Source organism: Hipposideros armiger, unplaced genomic scaffold (genome assembly GCF_001890085.2).
Source record: "Hipposideros armiger isolate ML-2016 unplaced genomic scaffold, ASM189008v1 scaffold_267, whole genome shotgun sequence".
In the NCBI taxonomy this organism is placed as follows: domain Eukaryota; kingdom Metazoa; phylum Chordata; class Mammalia; order Chiroptera; family Hipposideridae; genus Hipposideros; species Hipposideros armiger.
Genome location: NW_017731617.1, coordinates 332,862 through 353,069, shown reverse-complemented (window position 1 = coordinate 353,069; position 20,208 = coordinate 332,862). Strand labels below are relative to the sequence as shown.

The window sequence follows — 20,208 nt, the reverse complement described above, 5'->3', positions numbered from 1 at the left end:
AAAATTAAAAACTTCCAAAACAGCTAACATTTGAATTAGCCAAAATGATTAAAAAGTTCAAGGGAGCTCTTTCATGACATGACGATTTATGGGCTTTCTTGCTGTCTGGGACGGTCACTTAAGCAGAGAATCCTAAACTATCAGAGCTGGAGCGACCATAGGATGACCTAATCTTGTCCCACTTCTTTCGGATGGGGAAACTGAGGCCCGCGGCAACAATAACCACAAGTGTGGGGATGATAATGTTCAATATTAAAAACAGGTGGATAAATGAAACCTCTCTCGGTAGTTAATTTTTAAAAAAATCAAGGACCTCTGAATTAGCTCTACAGAACAAAGAAACATATCTTCCATGTTTAAATATGGCAGTGATTTTTATACGACCAGTGTGATAATCTAATAGGGCATAAGGCATCCTTTCATATCATCTCACAAAGTTCCTGGGCAGCAATGTGTAACAGTAACAATTATGGAGCCCAGTGTTATGATCTCAGTGCTTCCCAAGTGGATTGTCTTCGTGGAGGTACACGGTACTTCTATGAACCTCAGTTTCTTCATCTGTGAAAACCAGACAAGCACTTGTGCCCACCGCACATGACGGTGGCGAGGATGTAACGAAACAATGTCCGTAAAAGCACCTTGCACAGCACCTAATACAGGCTTCACAAAGGAAGGCCCAACGGCCGCTAACATGATGCCTCATTTTCCTTCACGATCACAAAACTGCTATGTGCTGTGACAAGCTCAAGCATGGGTGCCATGCCCTGGCTTCTCCCCCACTCCCTCAAATGCCTGTGTGTGCCCTGGAGCTACTCAATGCATGTTAACCACTAAACTAATGGATGACTCAGAGCTTGGAATGAATCCACAGCAGGCTGGAGAGCAAAGGCGCAGCTTATGTCTCAAAGATTAAGTTGTTACTGGAGCGGGGCAGGATTTTGCCACCCCAAAATGTGTCCCTGGCATGAGGATATTTTAGGCTGATTATTTTTAAGAAACAAAAGACTTCAGGAAGGGCTTTTTTTTACCTCCTCGTGAACTGCCTAGAAGAATTTAGATAAAGGACCTGGTCCAGGATGAGCGCTATCACCACAGGTATCTACAAAGAATATGGAGGCAGGCCTGGAAACCAGTCCTCTATGTGTCCCATCGGCTCTGCATGGCTCAGCAAACATTTGTTTACCAAACATTTGTTTTTCCATCTCCACATACACTGTCTTCCTCCCCTTTGAAGCCCTACCTCTGCCCATTCTCCTTAGTTCAGAGTGACATATAAGCCCCAACTGCCTGACTATGTGTGTCAGGAGCCCTCATACAATCCACATTAAATTTTATTTTCTCCTGTCAACCCATCTAAAATGTGAATTTAATTCGTAGACCAGCCAGAAAAGCCCAGACGGGTAGAGAGGAATTTGTTTTCCCCTCCCTGACATTACCTTTTTTGTTCCTTTTTTTTTTTTGTGGTGGACACCTTTCAGCGTTGAGAATAAACCTCAGAGAACTTTCCCCAGGAGATGCTGTTTAGGAGACAGGACCAGGCACAAGGGGTGAGCAGTGTCTAAAAGCTGCTGGGACAAAGAGGCCTCCAGGCAGCTGGGCATAGCTGTCTCCCACAGAAGAGGAGGACTGATCTGTGCTCCCAGTACTGTCCCCACCTGCTGAGAAGTAATCCTGGGCTCGCTCTCTCTCTGCTGGCCCAGAGAAACCCAACTCCCCAAGCTTTTGAAGGGCTTTATCGCCTCTCTCCAGGAACTCGGATCAGCCCATTGGCTTTCTCGGAGGTGCCACTGAACAGCTGCTGCCCTGAACCCAGGCGAGCCCCGGCTGCGTCTCCAGCCTGAGGGAGGTGCAGAGCCAGACCCACCGATGGCGCTCCCTTCTCTCCCGGGCTTTTGTCTCACAATTAGAAAATCCGTTTGGGGAGCAAAGCAAAAATCACACTTCACTAACAGCTGCTCTGGAAGGGAGCAGGAGGGAGGAAAGCAGGAATTCCTACTTTCGCCATAAATTGTATGCAAATGAGTTCTTTTCCTGGCTGAGGGCAGGGAGCGAGTGCGTCTTTCATGAGCTAAAACCCTGTTCCTCCGCTGGGAGGGCTGTTCCTTTAATTCGCCAACTGAAAAAGTGGGAAAGGATGTCTGGAGGCGAGGCGTCCCATTACAGAGGCAGGAGCTCACTATATAAGCCAGCCAAAGCTGGCTGCGCTGGCCACAGCCTGCCTACTGTCACACGCTCGCCGGCGCAGATACGCACCCGCCTCTCCGCCTCTCCGCACAAAGACAGCTCCGGGCAGGGTGACCCTGGGGGGCAGCGCACGTGGGAGCCCCGCTCACTCACATCCAGGTCCTTATTCCAGGGAGCTGGTTCATTCAAGGATCTAGGTCTTCCCAGCTCCGGAAAGGTAAGTCTGTTTCACCCCCATCACCAAAGATCAGTATGATATGCTGTTTGCCTTCCTGGTACCAAGTGGGTTGTGTTTTCATAATTATAAAACTTTTGCTTTATCTTCGCCGCTGGCAAAATGGGGTGTGGGTTATGGTCTGAATGCACCTTGGCTGTTTTCTATCTGCTCCCTTCCAGTCTTACAGATTTTTGTCTGTGTACGTTCTATGAACAACCACACATGGAAGGAACTTTTTGTAAAGTTTTTTGTTTGTGTGTGCCGGTCTCCGGAGGAAAAGTAAGACTTCTCTTTGCCCGGGTGATTCACCTGTGACTATTTTTGTGAGGGTTGGGAAGTTCGGTTTGCTCACAGCCTTACTCTGGGATGGGAAAGGGGGAGATTGATAGAGGATTGTCGAGAGAACAATAAAATTTTTCATCTAAACAGCCATTTCCTTACAAGCTTACAGTTTTGCATCCATCCCCTCATTCCACATCCATCCTGTGGTCAGACATGGGAAGGGATGGAGGCTGGGGACAGGAGAGAGAAGGTGACTCCTGGGGCCAGATGAGCACCTAGAGGCTAGAAGATGGGAGCAGTGGCCACCAGCTTCCATTCTGGGGCGGGGGGGACTCCCTGTGGATACCTCCTAATTCACTGATTCTTGGGCTGGGCACATGGGTATGTCTGGGGTGCTTAGAGCCAGCAGGATCCCATGTCTTTATAGAATCACCTCTCCCTCCTCACCTCTCATCACAGATAGTTCTGAGAAGCAGCTCCTCCAGGGGATGGGAGCTCTGTCTCCCCTGGCTGACTGTGGAAAGAACACAGGGGTTCCTTTCTCTCCTCAGTGTTTGTTTTGTTTTGTTTTTTGTGGAGGGCAGTGTCGCTGGCCCTCACATGTGGGATCCGAACCGGGGCCCTCTGGCGTCCCAAGCGAGTTCTTAACCATCGCGCCACTCGGCCGTCCCTCTCCTCAGTGTTGTAAGGGGATTAAGAGCTCAGGTTTTGAAGCCCTTTCCTATCCCCACCCACCCACCACCACCACCACACTTGTGACCTGGATGAAAACACACAACCTCTGTGACCCTCAGTTTCCACTTCTCTAAATTGGGCCCGATAACTCCTGTTGTCGTTATGAAGAAGAAATGAGTGAGTGCTCAGTATCTGAAGTCTGGATAATCATTGCCATTGCCAAAAACTGCCATCACCTTGGACGTTAAAAGAGGCCCTTAGCCAACCTTGGATTGGTTCTTGTGCGTTTCTCGCCCGCCTGTCCCTACTCCCTGTCTTATTTTGCCAAGTCTAAGGGTGTCTCACTAGGCTGGCAGGTCAGAGACTTGGCTGTATTTTACAAGCAGGAGGCTGTGTTGGCACAGGGTGGGAGAAAAGGGAGCCCCTGGGGCTGGATATCAATGTCGGGTTCCGATTCCAAAATGCACGAGGTTTTGAGTTTGGGCATTTACAGATTCTATAGCTGTCAGTTACAAAGTACGATGCTGCTGGGGGACTCTTTGGAAATGCTTCCCATCCAGAGAGAGAGCAGGACAGGGAGCCCCACTGGAAGAATAAATGCCACTTTCTCACGATTTGGGTGGACCTCCCCACCCCCACCTTTTCATGGAGCTTTCCTCTATGTGCTTTAGAAATAAAACCAGCTGCCCACCCCAGCCAGCTCTCCGCCTTGTCCTACAATATGACAAGCCCAGTTCAGGACTGGGGAGAGATCTGTTCATTGCTAAAAAAAAAAAAAACCCAGGGAAAGTTTGCTGGCATAGGGGGCACCCGAGCCCCTTTGCGGTAGGTGTAAGTGAGTGCACTTGACCATGTGCCTTGCAGGGAGGTGACGGTGTTTGGGGGAAGAAAAGGGGGCACAATATGAATTTTGCTCATTAATATCCCTGGATTAAGATTGAATGGAGTGCTGCCAAACTCTACAGTCGTTGAAGTTGTTTTACATGCTTTGTTTGAAAAAGCAGCTTCCCTATCTCATTTCTCGCTGTCTTCCCAGCCCCTAAGAAGGTACTGACCATCTAACCCTCAGCTTTGTCATCCATATAAAGAGGATGACAATCTTTATCTTATCGGGCTCCTGTGACATTCAAGTGAGATAATATATGGCAAATGCTTAGCATAATACCTGACACATAGTAAGAGCACAATACATGGAGGCTTTTCTTAGTTTTATTGCTTATCAATTTACAAGGACTAGTCCAAGATTAATGTCCTAATAAGACAGTGGCTTTCAAACATTTTTAGCAGTGAAAATATACATTAAATGAAATTGATGTCAAAACCCCAGTACATAACAGGTAAATGTGGGGCTGCTTGGATTGAAATGGGGGTGGAGGGTCCAAAACTCACTTTATTGCCCTCAGCCCCTAGGACGCTCCCACAGAATCCTGAACACAGAACACACAAACATCATGAAGCCAGGTGGCACGCATTCAGCCTGCAATTTTGCACTTTGATCAGGATCTGTGACCCTCCGAGTCCTCACCTCTAACAGAAGTCATAGCAATTTCCCAAGGAGCACAGGAGACAGAAGTGTATGGGGGAAGTTTAAAATGCTTGATGAGGGGTGATTATTTTAATTAATTTTAATAACAACAATAGCCAAAACATGGAAGAGCCTACCTATAGGCCTTTTATGTACATCGCCTCCCTAAATCGCCACCACATGCTTCTGAAAAATGGACCGTACCCATTAAGACAAAGACATGGTTTGAAAAGCAGAGCAAATGAGGGGGTTTTCCTGAGTTCCAGGAGTCAGAGGGGGGAGCCCATTTCCAGACCCACGTCCTGTCCTCATGATCCCCAAATCAGAAGCACGTTCCACCGCATACCTGCTGAAGGCTGCAGCTGCTTGAACTGCCTTCAGAAGGAATAAACTTCCTTTCTGACTAAATCTGCCCCTCCAGCCAGACTGCGGCCACCCATAAATACAGCAGTAGCCTGATCGTATAACCAGAATGGAATTTGGAAAGGGAATTCAAGCTGACAGAATGAAAAACACATCCCCCTTAATCCTACCTTCCTTCGCTAATGCTTACAGAGAACTTGCAACACCTACTCTCTCCTCCCCCTGGATTTCTATAGACACGCAGCCATGTTTTCTCACAGGGGAAAAAAAAAAAAATATATATATATATATATATCCAGCTGGTTTAAAGCACAAGGCCCTCCACACTGACGTCACTTCAGTTTGAAAAGCGGAAAGTAGGTAACTAACATTTAGTTGACTCAATGCACACAATCCCTTTGTGATGATGCTGAAACACACACAGTCAAAATAATGTTGAGACTTACATATCAAGTATGCGATGGAGGTCTTACCTATGCTTTCTCATAATTCTCACTCTAACACTACATGCAAGTTATGAATTACCAGCTCCATTTTTATGGCCAGAAAATTCGAGGCCTGGGGACGTTAAATGACTCATCTTAGGGTTTTCCATAAGTGAGGAGCAGAGTTGGCTTTGAACCCAGGCTTTCTGACTAAAGCCCTACTATTCTTTCCACTATGCTGCATTGCCTCCTGAAGTCAGGCTGGGCTGACCTCACACAGAACCTTGACCAGTGTCTCTCAGTGATTGGCCGAGATGGTAGAGAAGCCGCCGACTGGCATTGGTGTCTATTGGTTTTACAGACTAGCCCGGCATATATCATTTTTCATGGTGCTCAGAACAGGTCAACTCATAGTAGTGCACTTCTCTGCCTGGAAACAGGAAAGTTCAAATTTCAGCCCCGGGAGAGAGAAGAAGAATGACTCTAGGTATAGCAATTAGGTCATTACTGTTGATTTTCACCCCAGAAAAGTAGGCACACACTTTGCCGTGTACTACAGGTGGGAGCGCTGATCAGGAAAGCAGGACTGTACCTGTGTCCACACCCTCTCTGAAAGCCAGGTGAACTGAGCACCTGGTTTTAAAAGGGCCAATTAGGAGATGGAATCGGATCAGTGTGTCCAGCCTTGGGGCAGTGAACCCCAGGGCAATCAGGAAATGGTTGTGGGCTCTGAGCCACAAACTCCCCGGAAGCTTCAGAGATGTGGGCTATAGTTCAATAACTTCTCACTTTGAGAAGATTACAGGGAATCCTCTTGAATCTAATCCCAGGTTAGTATGAACGCTGGCTGTCAGCAGGCAAGAAACTTTAGATGAAGCCTCCATTCCAAGGAGGAAAGCCCCATCCAACTCCAGGCAATAATTCCATCCAAGACAATGCAGTGGTGTCTCACCTACCATAAAAGGGACTTTACTTTACACACCTTTTGACCTCTTTGCACAGGAGAAAAGTCTGCATGCCACCTGATTGTAACCCTGGTCACCAGACTTTTGTTCTCTCCAGTTATGCCCTTAAGCCTCGAAATCCTTTTCGTTTCCCTCTCCCTGTCTCACACTTCCAGCCTCTCCGTAACTTTAGCAACACCTTAGTTCAACATTTCATCGCTCCCTTTGACCTTTCATCATAGAATAAAAGCAAAACGCCCAAGTTGAAAGCAGATCGTGAATGGAAACTCCATTCCATGTGTATTGTTAGCCTCTTTGTGACTGGAAATAAAAAACAAAATTATTTCATGCCAAGTTACCTCAGATTTTTTGAAATTTCCTGAAATTCACAGGGCCTTCATTGTGTGGCCATAGTAACCCATATCGCTCTGGTTGGTCCTTGAACTCTCCTCAAATACCTTATGTCAAGAGCCAGAGATATTTCACCAGCTCTGAAAGTAGACACCTTTGCTTCAGAATTAACCACTGACAAACTCTTACCCCAGAGTGGGTGAGTTGGCTGCTACTATCTTGTACATGAACGTGTCCAAAAAGTCCTAGGACAGGCCTTGGGAAAGATCATAATAACTAACATTTACTGAGCAGTCTATGGTCATTATGTCATTTAATCATCAACCATTGTTTCCAGCAAGTGTACTGCCCCCCACATTCAACCATGGGGAACCTGAGGCTGAAAGTAGCCTCCCCAACACCACGGAGATAATGATTGCCGGAGCCAGAACTCAAAGTCAGCTCCGAGTCCCGAGCACGTGTTTATGACCATTGTGGTAAGCGAGTCATGCTCAGCACCATAATTCTGTTCGTCTTCAGATACCAGCAAGGGCTAGACATAGCAAAGCTAAAACAGACTCAAAAGCTTGTTTTCTAGACTTTAATGTTCTCTTCAGCAGGGTTAGCTGCTCTTACTGTCTCCAACTTGCCCCTTTAAGTTTCACTTCCTGAGGAAACTAATGAAATAAACAGTGTTGATTTCTAGTATAATATGTGTCCCCTATGGGGCTCTAAGTTGCGGTGGGAGGAACAAAGCTTGATCCACACTTCATCCCTCCTTGCAGCCTGAGACCCGAAGCATGGGCGCACCTGCGTGATGGTGTGCTTGCCCTGCAGGCTGGATTACATACCCCTCTTCCTGGTCCCCACAGAGTTGTCTGCTGCCCCCACTGACCTCCGTGCATCATAATTGCCCTGATGATGGCCTCCCCCTCCACCAGACTCCACGCCATGGAGGTCAGGTACATCGGTGAGGCAGGAACTGTGTCTGCCTGAGCTCCTTTTCCCTGAAGCCTCACCACCTGCTAGGCCCTCAAGAAGTAATTTCTAAAGAAACTCTGCTATCCTGGAGAAAATGGAACAATAGCTCCCTTGCCACTTTGCTTCTTAACTGTGTTCTATGATTTATGAAGCATAGTCACATGCCAGACACATTTTTCACAAAGTAGGATGCTCATAAATTTATCCATGTATAAAGTACCTTTTCTGTAAATTACTCTCAGAGTCTCCCAGCAACTATATATTACTTTACAATAAGTAAACTGACGCCTAGAAATGCTGTCACTGGCACAAAGTAGAAAGTGGTGGCTTTGGGTTACTTCCCAGGCTTAACTCCTGGAACTGCTTTCTTCACTGTGCCACTCAGCATTCAGGTATTATTCCCACTTTTCAGATAAGAAAAGAGGTTAGAGACATCAGGTGACATGCAAGAGGAATATTTACATTTCTAAAGGGTAGTTCAGTAGAGAGGGCAAACACTTAACACACATAAGAGAAATGCCAGTGGGGGACTTTAGGCAAAGGGATACTTTGGAGAAATAGGTGAGCTCAAATTTCATCCCCTAGGGTGGGTCCAGGCCTAAACCACACTTGGTAGTTAGAAAAAAGGATGGCAGAGACTGAATTTGAGTGCAAGTCAGTATATCTTTGTTCAGAACCCTAAGCCTGGAAATGTAGAGTGGGGAGATCCAGGCAACCGCTGTGCACTGGGGACTTCGCGGGCCATGCAGCATAACATGCACACGTGTCACCGCACTGCAGAAGCGACACACCGCAGCCAGAACAAGAGAGCCTAGAGCAGCACTGGACTCCCTGCCAGCCAGACACCCTCAGAAACACTGCATCCAGCATAGGCACCAAGATACAAAGTAACAACAACGATGGTAGTACAGCACTGTGAGTACATCCAGACAAGGAAGTCATGACTTTCCACCTAGGGGAGAGGCTGTCTGGGGGAGGCAAATACCTAGAGCTTTGATGCGCCAGAGAGAGCCCACCTGATGGGGTGCTCAGGAAGTCAACATCGGCTCATGTTAGGCATATATATACCTTTGGTGCTTCTCCCAAGGGAAGTGGCCTGCTCTCTGAGGCCCTTATGCCATGGGTTCTGGGATGGTCGCACAGACGTAGCTTCATTCAGAGAGGTCACAAAAGAATGACCCCAACTTATAGGTAGGTTGTTTAAAAAAAAAAATCTCCCTAGAACCCACAGAATGTTAAAACCAAAAAGGCTCACCAGTAGTAACCTTGAAGCCAGGGGCTTGGGAGACTGGATTTAAAAAGTCTCCTCTGAGGTGATTCATGGGCTGCCATGGAGAGAGGGGGAGGCCAGATCAAATCTACTCAACCTTATTTCAATGAAAGCCCCTCCACTTTTATCGATTTTGTTCACTGAGCTTCCTCATGAAATTTCATTTGATGAAAGAGTTTTATGACCAAAAAAAAATTTGTAAATTTCTGGCCATTCCCAATAGTTTCATTCCCTTCATTTTAAAGATGGTGAAACTGAGACTTAGAGAGCGAACAGTCTAAGATTTCATGCCAGTTGGCAACAGGGTCAGGACTGAATCCTAGGTCTTTTGACTCTTGCTCTTGAAAGCCAAAGACAATATAAAAAGAACCAAAGTTAATACATTGTTTAAAAAGGTAAAAATTAACAGAGTTGTATTCTTTGAACAGCTTTGGTATACATGGATGGAGCCAAAAGGTCTTCTGTATTAGTTATCTATTGTTGCATAAAAAATTACCACAAAATGTGGTGGATTCAAACAGCATACATTTATGATCTCACAGTGTCTGTAGGTCAGGACTCCAGGCACAGCTTAGACGGATGTTTTACTTTATGGTCTCTCGTGTGGCTATAATCACAGGTTTGGCCAGGATTGGGGTCTCATCGGAAGGCTCAATGGGGAATGATTACCTTCGCAGCTCACTCGTGTGGTTGTTGGCTGGGTTCAGTTCCTCAAAGGCTGTTGGATGGAGGGCCTCAGTTCCTTGCTGGCTGTTGGCCTGAGGCCACCCTCACTTGCTTCCACATGGGCCTCTCCAACATAGCCATTTGCTTCATCAAAGTCAGCAGGAGAGCAAGAGAACCTGAAAGCAAGATAGACACGACAATCTTGTGTGGCCTAATAGTGCCAGTGACATCCCATCACCTTAGCCATACTCTCTTGGTTTGAAATAAGCCACTAGGCCATCCCACACTCAAGGAGAGAGAATTACACAGGATGTGAATAGCAGGAGGCAGTGTCATTGGAGATCTTCTTAGAGTTTGCCTGCTACTACTTCCAACATTCCAATGTCACCGACCTCTGACAACTTCTTATTAATGACAAGTTCATCCAACCCACTTGCACTTCTGCTGATGAGCAATAAATAAGCATGGCAGCCACTATGCTAGACTAAGTCTTGCACATATTTAATCTTTCTATGCACTTATAAGGTGGAGTCAGGTGTTTTCATTAGATGTCATTATTCATTGACGAGCCATGATTCCTGGTGACTATCACCCCAGGGCATGATCTTCCAAGGCAGGGACTTCAAATGTATTTCATTCAAAGGCAAGATATCCAAAGTGACCCAAACTGAAACTCATCCATTGTCCCCCTAGCCAACCTATTCCTCTATTAGCAGATATAATGAAGGCTAAAATCTAGGATTCATTCCTTCTCTGTTTCCACCTTTTCCTTACTACCCTATCATACACCCAATCTTGTAGACTCTGCTTCAACAAGTAAATCAGTTGATTGCCTCCTCATTCCCTCCTCCATCACCCTAGTTCAGGCTGTGCCATCTCAGAGATGGACCAGTTTCCCCAAGGGCCCCCATCCCATCAGCCTTCCTTTTTAGTCTCTCTCTCTCTCTCAACCTTGGGTTGTAGAAGTCAACATACCTAGGCCTAAAGATTTCCAAATGGTTCTCTTCTGGCCACAGGAAAAATTCAAATCCCCAGCCTAGTGTTTGGTGTTTTTCATGATCTGCCTCTTGGTCTCCAAACAGACCTTGTACTTTAGCTATAATTCATGTTCTCCACACCAACAATTTCATGCTCTGTGTGCCTTTCCAAATGCCATTCCCTCTTTCCTAGAATGGCCTTCCCTATGTTTTTCACCTATTCAGATTCTTTTTCCAAAATTCAGTTCAGGAACCATTTTGTCCAGGTAGATGAGACGCCCCTTTACTGTCATCCCATTCCACCCCATGTTTTTTTTTTTTCCCGTCATCACTGTATCCATTCAGGAATTGCCCGTTGGCTCATAGGTCAATCCTGCCCATGAAGTTCTTGAAAGGGGAATTTGTATCTGGTTTAACTGTAATCAAGCACAACTGGAATCAAATTAATTTTCTACAACAGACAGCAGTCCTTGCTGTGTCCCAGATGTGAACTTCCCCTTCCTCCAAGTTTATTCGGAAAGACCAGACCTTGAAGTTATTTTCATACTCTGCCCTCTAGGCTTTCAACTGTGCAAAGTGATGTCATAACACATGACAGGAGGAAGCCAGCCCAGTCCTGGGACAGGAAACTGTCTGTAGATGCAGACTTCAAGGAATACCCTTGCTTTCAGAGGTGGCCCCCGGAATCAAAGCACGTACTGCCTGGGATTTTGAGAAACCAGTACCAAGGACAGAGGAGGACTGTCTGGGGATTTGAGGCTGAGTAACAAGAGATAGGAAAATCTGGAGGTTATAACAAGGATCAGCCTACAACTAGTGGGAGGAAGCAAAAGGGCTCAAAGGAAAAAATGGAGACAAAGAGATCTCTATCTCAGGGCATGGAGAAATTCACAGCCCAGGGGAAAGATTGAATAATGGTTAAGAGTATGGCTTTGGCATCAGGAAGTTCTGGGTTCAAGAGCTTACTATTTGCTTGTTATGTGATCTTGGCCAAGTTTCTTGGTGTCTCTAAATCTCATTTTCTTCATCTGTATTAAAGGCAAAAGAGTAGCACCTACTTCATAAAGTTATTGTGGTGATGAAATGACATAGTGCAAGTACATTGCTTAGCACAGAAACTGGCACTCAATATAAACGTTTTGTTTTTACTACTGTTGAAGTGGTTCTTGGTAATAAAAACTCCATTAGACAAGTGGTTCCCAAAAGTGTATCCTGTGGAACAGCATTCTCATGAGATGCACCCAAAAAAGTGTTCTATGGCCAAACGACTTTGAATAACACCTGACACTGTGTCCTCTTCTTGGAAATGCATAGCTCACATGCCCATTCAATACGTAGTTCTAACGGCTGGAGGTACAACAGGAAACATGATGTGTAAGATCCTTTTATTCATGGAGCTTACATTATGGTGGAAGAAGTTGGACAATAAAAAGGAATCAGATAAATTTATAATTTCAGGTTACTATTTACTAAGAAGAAATGTAAAATACAATATGGGAGCAGACAATGACGGGTGGTGGAAGGGGTCTTCATTCAGATGGGTGGGACATGGAGATGACGTTTGAGCAGAGATCTGATGAAATGAGCTCGATAGGCAGTGGCGAGGAGTTAGGATTTTATTCTGAGTGTGATTAGAAGCCAATAGCAGGTTTGGGGTAGAAGAGTACATGACCTGAGAAATCCTGTAGCAGTTAATCGAGTCAGCTTTGTTTAACCCAGTATCCCCAAACTGATCTGACCACAAATACCCTTTCCCATAGGACAGCTACCTAAAAACACCTTGGAATATATAGTCTGGTAAAGTTTACACCGCAGCAAAGCCTTCGTAGATTTTTAAAGGACTGTAAATTTGCTCTCCCTCATCTATACCTACAGTAATAAGCCAAACAAACCATTTGGGCCAAAACAGGCACGCCCAGAGCAGGAAAACCTAGCTCTAGAGGAGAGACAAGCAGGAGGTCACCCTAATTAACAACTTTTTGGCTAAGATGATCAATGAGCACAGCCAGGCTTTAGCAGACTCTGGAACCCCATCTCAGGCCAAAAGAAACTTGCCAACATCTGCCTAGGAGCTAATAAGCATTTGCAAACAGTACACCTTGGCTTAAGCCTCTCTGAAGGGGGAAGTGTAGAAAACTTGAGCTCCCGCCAGAGGCTCTAGGAGAAAGACAGAGGTCAAATATTTCAGTGCTTACACGCGGACAGCCACCAGGTTGCTGCTAAAGATCTAGGAAATGGAAGGTGAAGGGTTCTGCTTGGGCTCTGAGCTCTCTTTTTAGTGAGCCGTGCTAATTTAAGTTTTCACCTTATATAAACTGCAGGAAGTTGCTTGATGAGTCAACCCAGTGGAGTAGTTAAGAGCACATATTTTAGAGTCATAAATCAAGGTCCAAAAGCTGGCTGTGCTTCTCAGACCCGTTGCTGAGTATCAGTTTTACTTCCAAATAGCCATAATGATACCTACCTCACCAGGTTCCCATGACAAATGACAAGATAAATGATAGCATGTGTAACAAAAAACATCTAGCATAAGACTCGGTACAAAGCAGGTATATATATTAGGCTCTCAATAAAATGTTAGTTTACATCCTGTCCAGTTTAATCTATATTTGGTTTTATAATACCAGTTATCATTTGCTAACCAACTACGATATTCCAGCAAACTATTGGGTAGTGTCTTCTTTTTGAAAATAAAGTTTTATGGGAACACAGCCATGCTCATTCATTTATGCCATGTGTATGGTTACTTTCTCTACAATAAAGTTGAGTTGTGACAGAGAGCATCTGACTGAAAGCCTAACATTTATTATCTGGTCCCTTAAGGAGTTTACTGACTGCTGCTAGTTAGTGTGCTATATTTATATACATACGAGTAATTTCCAACAACCACAAATGAGCAAGTTGGATATTGCTATACATATAAAGAGATGGAAACAGAAATAAAGACTCATCTAGTAAGCCCCCCTCCAAAACCTATGCCAAACTCTATACCAGAAGGAAGCTTAAAAGGATCATAGTAGAGATTCATTTGTGCGATTCAGCCCGCTTTGCCTCTCACTACATCTGACTGTTATCTCTCTCGGGCTGTATTGCTTGACTTTCCTGCCATATGCTAAATTAAATGACCCTGTCTAGAAGGGATTTCCCCCCCCCCCATTTCTTTCTTTCTTTGTTTGTCTATTTGTTCATAGAAGTCCATTCTTTCAAAAATAAAAATTGTAATGCCTAGACCCTCTGAAATGCTATCATACCTTGACTAATTTCTTGGAAGCCAGCCTGTTACTTCCAGATAGTATATAGCTTGAGGCCCAATTTTCCAGAAAGGAGAGATTTTTAAGCTTCACTGTCTGCTACTTCTCTTTTTATCTTCCTCTCACTTACTCACTGTCTCTCCGGGCCAGACTCAAGCAGAGTAAGCTATTTCTAGGGTCTTTAAAGATTTGCTCAAGACATAGATATTCTAGTGCATTTGGCTTTGTGCCTCCTCTCAAGTTAAAAATGTAAATAAAATAGCCATCTGTACCCCAATTCCCCAATACCATTCTTCCAAGAGGTCCCATTTGAGGAATCCAACAACTCTATTTATTTATATCCATGATATTGGATTTCCCTTTGATATTTATTGCATAAATAAATATCAGTTCTTTAAACTGAACAATGAATCTTGCTTCAAAAGATAGTTTGGTATAGCAGAGAGAGCACTGGATTTAGAATGATAAAAAAAAGGGTTCTTAATTCTGAGTCAGATAATTGCTGATTGGGCAACTTATTCAACCTTCTCAAGCCTACAGTTCTCTTAATATGAACAATGCTTCCTAACTCATAGGGTTGGTGTCACAATTAAATGTCACTGTGGGGGCAGCCTGTTAGCTCAGGCAGTTAGAGCACAGGCTCTTAACACCAAGGTTGCCAGTTTGATTCCCACGTGAGCTGCGCCCGCCACAACTAGATTGAAAACAACGACTTGATTTGGAGCTGATGGGTCCTGGAAAAACACACTGTTCCCCACTAAAGCTTATAAATAAATAAATAAATAAATAAATAAATAAATAAATAAATAAATAAATAAATAAATAAATAAATGGCATCAGTAAAGTGCAAGGGACAGGATAAGCATTAAATCATTTACCTCACTCTTGAATTAAATGGCTAAAGAGCCTTCACCCTGGAACTTCACACTTGTCACAGACTTCTCAGAGGTATGTCATTACTCCTGTCTAATATACAAGGAAATGAAAGAAGAAAGGGTCTAGGAATTGTTGCAAATCTGCACTTCCCCCATCGTGTTCCCTCAAATCTAATCCTGTGACGTACTTCAAACACAAAATAAGCAAGTAACTTTGGGAAATACTCTATAAACGCTCCCCTTGTTGAAGGTTTCCAACGAACACAAACACATGAAAGACCCTAGAAAACCCCGAAAGTAAAGCAAGTGGTGTAATTTGTTTGGTTGAAAAGAGCATTTGGTTTAAAATGGCATTTTCCAAGCATGTTTAATTAAAGAATGTTCCCCTTGCATTAATACCTGTCAACATGTAACAGAGTACACTTTAGAAAATGCAGCTTAAGGTGAAAAAGCTAAATTAAACCGATGTCAAGGGTTAGAAATATCTCTCTATCCCAGGCCCCTGTGCAGCTTCTCCTGCTCTCTCGGTAAGTCATAAAGGTCTTTCGTGGCCAATATTTATTCTGTACCCTGACTACTGGGTCCTTGTGAAGTTAGTCCTTGTAACTTAGGCACACGCAAACCACCCTTTGACATCATTAAAGGATGGCAACAAAGCTGGTGGTTAGGAATGGGGTCTCTGACCCATGAGTCAGTCTACCTGAATTAAATTCCTGCCCCCCCTTTCCAGGTGCATGTGTGAGCCTCAGTTTCCTCATCTGTAAGCTGAGAAAAATAAAGGTAGCTACCTCAGAGATCTGGGAGAGGATTCAATAACAATCCACTTAAGACACGTGAAGCAGTTCCTGGCACAGATGCGTTCAATCAATGTTAGTTATTATTGTGGCTTTTAAACGCCCATTTTGAGAGAGAGAAAGTAGACGATGAAAGTATGTCTGCTTTGCCTGGGATCACACCAATGAACTATAGGAATAGTCTTCGTTCTCCCTGAGAGTCCAGTTTCCTGCTCCCAGCCTTAAAGGCATATTTTCATTTCAGGAGTCAACTGCTATCAAAGTGTATCCAAGTTTATTGAACTTGATCCATTATAGGCTTTTATAATTGTCAGTGACTCCATCTGGCTCCCTCTGACACAGGCCTCGGTCAAACAGCATTCCATTCATTTGAATATCAGCACACTGGGTTGGAAAAGATTGCCAAAGCCATCTAGCCTTGTTATGCCAAATAGTTGGCACACATATCAACACTCCTTGCCTCCCTTTGGTACCCATGGCAGACATTGCTAATCCATCACGGCATGTTTTCCCCCTCGCGCCCAAACACGACCACAGAATCTTTCTCAATGCAGTTCCATATCAGCTAACTGAAGTTGACACATAAACTAAAATTTAATTGCTATCCAAAACCAATTCAACTTCTTAACCAATACATAAACCTCTACAATATTATTGTCTATTTTTTAATATGTTGAATGTTGTAGAGTTTCTTAATAGGGGAGGACAGAAAAGGGAAAGGAGAGTAAAGGAGAATAGGTACTAACATTTGGATAGCATTTATTATAACATCCCGGGCATTTGTCGCTCTATTATTACATTCACTGTCTCCAACAACACTGGAAAGATCTGTATTTACAGTTGAAAAAGCCACAGTTCAGAAAAGTTATAGGACTTTGTCCAAAACTACCCAGCAGGTAAGCAGAATTTGATCTCAGGTCTTTCCGACTGTAAAGGCTATGTTCTCTCACTTATCACAGTGCCTCCCTCAGTTTTCAAAGTATTTTCAAGCTTACATCTTTGGCATTGGATGGCTGATAACAGCTTCACAAAGGCCGGCATGTCACAGAGCCACTCAGAACATCTCTAGTTTAAAGTTGAATTCTGAGTCCATCTATAACCTGTCCTTCCTAGATAAATCTCTTTAATTTTTTAACTGTGGATCAAGCGCTCAAGAGCCAACTTACCAATACTTATGGAAGAGTCAACTAGATTTCTTAAAATGCTGGACGAAGGCCAAAACAGAGGAGGCCATTGTTCTATTGGGAAATGAATTCAAATCTATTTCTGAAACCATTTTCCAGGGACCTATATTATTGCCACTTGGTCAGACCACTTTTTATTTTCTTTTCTGTCTAGGCAAGAAATAGGAGAGAGAAAGCAAGTGCTCTGCAGAATTTTTATTTCAAAAATTGAAACCAGACCATACCAGGGCAGTTTGTGGTCTGAACGTATCAATGGATCTAGTCATATTTCATCTGAGCTTTTCTTAGGTATACTAAACCACAAATATGAATCTTGTTATTGTACTAGATGGAAATATTTTATGGATTAAGATTTGTGGGCTTAATTTGGCTGGTAATGAAACTTTTGTGTGGGGGATGGAGGAAAGGAAGCCATGAAGCACCAACAATGCTTAAGCCAAATAACTAAAGAAAAAAACTCTCAGGATTTGTTTTTTTGTGTTTTTTTCCTTAATATTTGCCATTTGACTTGGGTCTGAAATAAAATCCAGAATTAAGTTCAGCAGAAACGTTGCTGAATTAACAATGGGCCATAGATAACTAGTACCAAAGAGACTCTGGAATTGAAGCCACATGCATTAGCTTCTTTTACAGGAGAGTGGATGTGACTTGCCCAAGGTCACTCGAGTAGTTGGCAGAACTGTAGCTCCAAGCTCATCTTTTAGCTCTTCAATCTATTGTACTTTCTACTACATGGCTCCCTGAGAGCCTTAAGTCTCTGGGAGCTTAAAAATAAGTAATAAATAGTCAAAATACAAAAGGAGAGGGACCTAAATATAACAAACAACAAATACTGCAATGAAACTGGAAAGATTACTAACAAATAACCCAGGATGCGTCTTTACACCAAAACCAAATTTTCACACTGAGTATATCACAGGCCTGGTCAAGTCCACCTCCTGCCGAAGGTCCAGTCAAGTTTACTTTGGTCATACAGAAAGCTTGTCTCAAAGCTGACAATACTGGGCTCTCAAAAACCCTTGGGGGATTGGCTAGAATCTCATGGGAAGAAGCCTGGTCTGTTTTGGTCACTTTTGTAACCCCTGTGCTTAGCGTGGTATCTGACACATAGTACATAGTCATTGAACAGCTAAAAGAATAAAAAAGAACTAATTCCAGGAGTGTAGCTATGATGAATTCCTTGAATGCATCCTCCTTAGAAGAGATCACAGGAGAACTAATTATATTAGGGCCACCAGTATGTGTTCGTTCATCAATGTCATGGATATCAGCACCTGCTCTTTATAAGTTCAAATCAAGAAATAGATTCAGCTTTATTTTATTCAAATATCAGTATATTGTGCATTTACTACATTCTAGACCCAGTGTTGGGCACTGGGTATTAAGAGATGAATGACTCAAAAAAAAAAAAAAAGATGAATGACTCAGATATAGTTCCTTCCTTCATGGAGTTTACAGTCTACAAACAGTCAAACTGCATTAAAACTATATAAGGACTAACTGTGTGCACACTACTTACAATCTAACGTCAATACAAGAGAGAATTTGCGTATGCTCTAAAAGAGGAAGATACACATCCATAGTAAAGCCACCCTGAATCATTTTCAGAATGATGTATGATGGAAATAATAGCAGGTCCAATACTCAGAGCATTCAGAAGAGGGAAAAAGTTACCGAGAAAATCTCTGATAATAACTTTTTTTTTTTAGCTTTATCTTGAAGGACAGATAGATTTGTCTACTCCAAGATGGCAAAAAGGCTTTCAAGGAGCCTTCAAGTCATCTGGAATCCTCTCCCAATGATAACTGAGATGTGATAGCATCCCTAAGGCGTTGGTCAGCACGCTCCATCTCTACCGCACCCATAGGATTCCAGGGTATTGGTAGTATTCTATTTTGAGGTGCGTGTTGGAAGTTATGTAGACAGAGCTTGGCTCTGGTCTTGAAGCATAACTCCTTTCCTTGGTCCTCCAGCTCAAAAGGCTATGAAACATGATGGTCAGAGCATTTATTTCACACTCAGATGGACCTGCCTTCAACTCCCTATGCTACTACTTAATAGATAACTGAACTTGCACAAGCCACTTAATTATTCTACGCTTCAGTTTCCTCCTCTGTACAATGAGAATAGAGACACTGCCTTATATCATTTTGTGAAAATTTGAAATTGGATATTGAAAATGTTTAGCACAGGCTATGGTCATTCAGACCAGGGCTGTTACTAAAACTTGCTTGTGTATGCTCTTCTAGTTTCTGAGATTTCTGGAAACAGGGAATAGGTCCTTACTCTGCCTAGTCTCCCTGGCACTCAGCACATAGTAGGTCAACAGCAAGTAGCTCTTGAAAAAAATCTTAAGATTTTTACTCTTTCTACTTGGCTTGGGAGTGTGTACCATGTTCTCAATCTACAGTGACATTTAAGACTATCACAAATATGTAATCCACAATACATGGATTTAGAATCAATTGCATTTTGTGAGTTTTCAGGAGGAAATTGTAAGCTTTATGATTACAGAGAACTTGCCTATCTTTATTGTTGTATCCCTCATGCTTAACTTTGGGCTTAGCACATGATAGATTTTTAATAAATATGTACTAAAAAGATGGATAGTTAAATAGATGGCTGGATGGGTGGAAGGAAGGAACACTGAAGAAATGTTACAGAACCAAGAAATCTGGAAATCTCTTAACACACGTTCTCCGAGATCTCATTGCTCATATTTCTCTCTGGGGACCATTAAATTGACCTCAAACTAAGAATTACTGAAAACCTTTCATATGTACTTAATTTTGAAGCCCTCCCAGTGATCTGGGGAGAAATAAACCTCAATCAAGCTTCTGGATCCAGAGGCAGGATCTATGGGTTTAATATCAGCTTTACCACTGATCAGCTGGTGGCTCTCTGGGTGTTTCAATTCCGTTTTTCTCTCTCATGTCATGTACTGCCTCAGCTGAATTGCACATAGCTGCCTGGAGTGATACACTCATACCAGTTCTGCAGCACGGCTCCACGGAGGTATTTTGGTATTTTTTTTATTAGAAATGTCTGCTACGTATACTAGAAGCATGTGTGTGGGTGCCACAGATTTGCCTCTCCTGGACCCAGTGATCTCTTACAGTTGCCTCTAAGCCCTGCCCGAGTCTGATTTTGATGCTGCAATCTGCTATCTGTCTGTGTCTATGGAAAGTGTTGAAAAGCTGAGCCAAACATTTCCCATCAGGAGCAAGGTCTTGAAAGACTAAACCACAGGCAGCCTGTTGTGGAG

At 43.5% G+C, this 20,208-nt stretch overlaps 1 protein-coding gene across 5 annotated transcripts in view; it reads left to right on the top strand.

Annotated features, from left to right (window-relative positions):
- Nucleotides 1-2,150: 2,150 nt before the first annotated feature.
- TNC (tenascin C) overlaps nt 2,151-20,208 on the top strand; it is an 89,095-nt gene continuing 71,037 nt past the window's right edge. For 2 of the 5 annotated variants that reach the window (XM_019656852.1, XM_019656849.1), the window contains exon 1: nt 2,153-2,401. The gene's annotated coding sequence lies outside the window, so the exon portion shown is untranslated. Of the gene's footprint in view, nt 2,402-20,208 lie in introns of all 5 variants that reach the window. The other 3 variants (XM_019656848.1, XM_019656850.1, XM_019656853.1) reach the window with 3 other exon arrangements.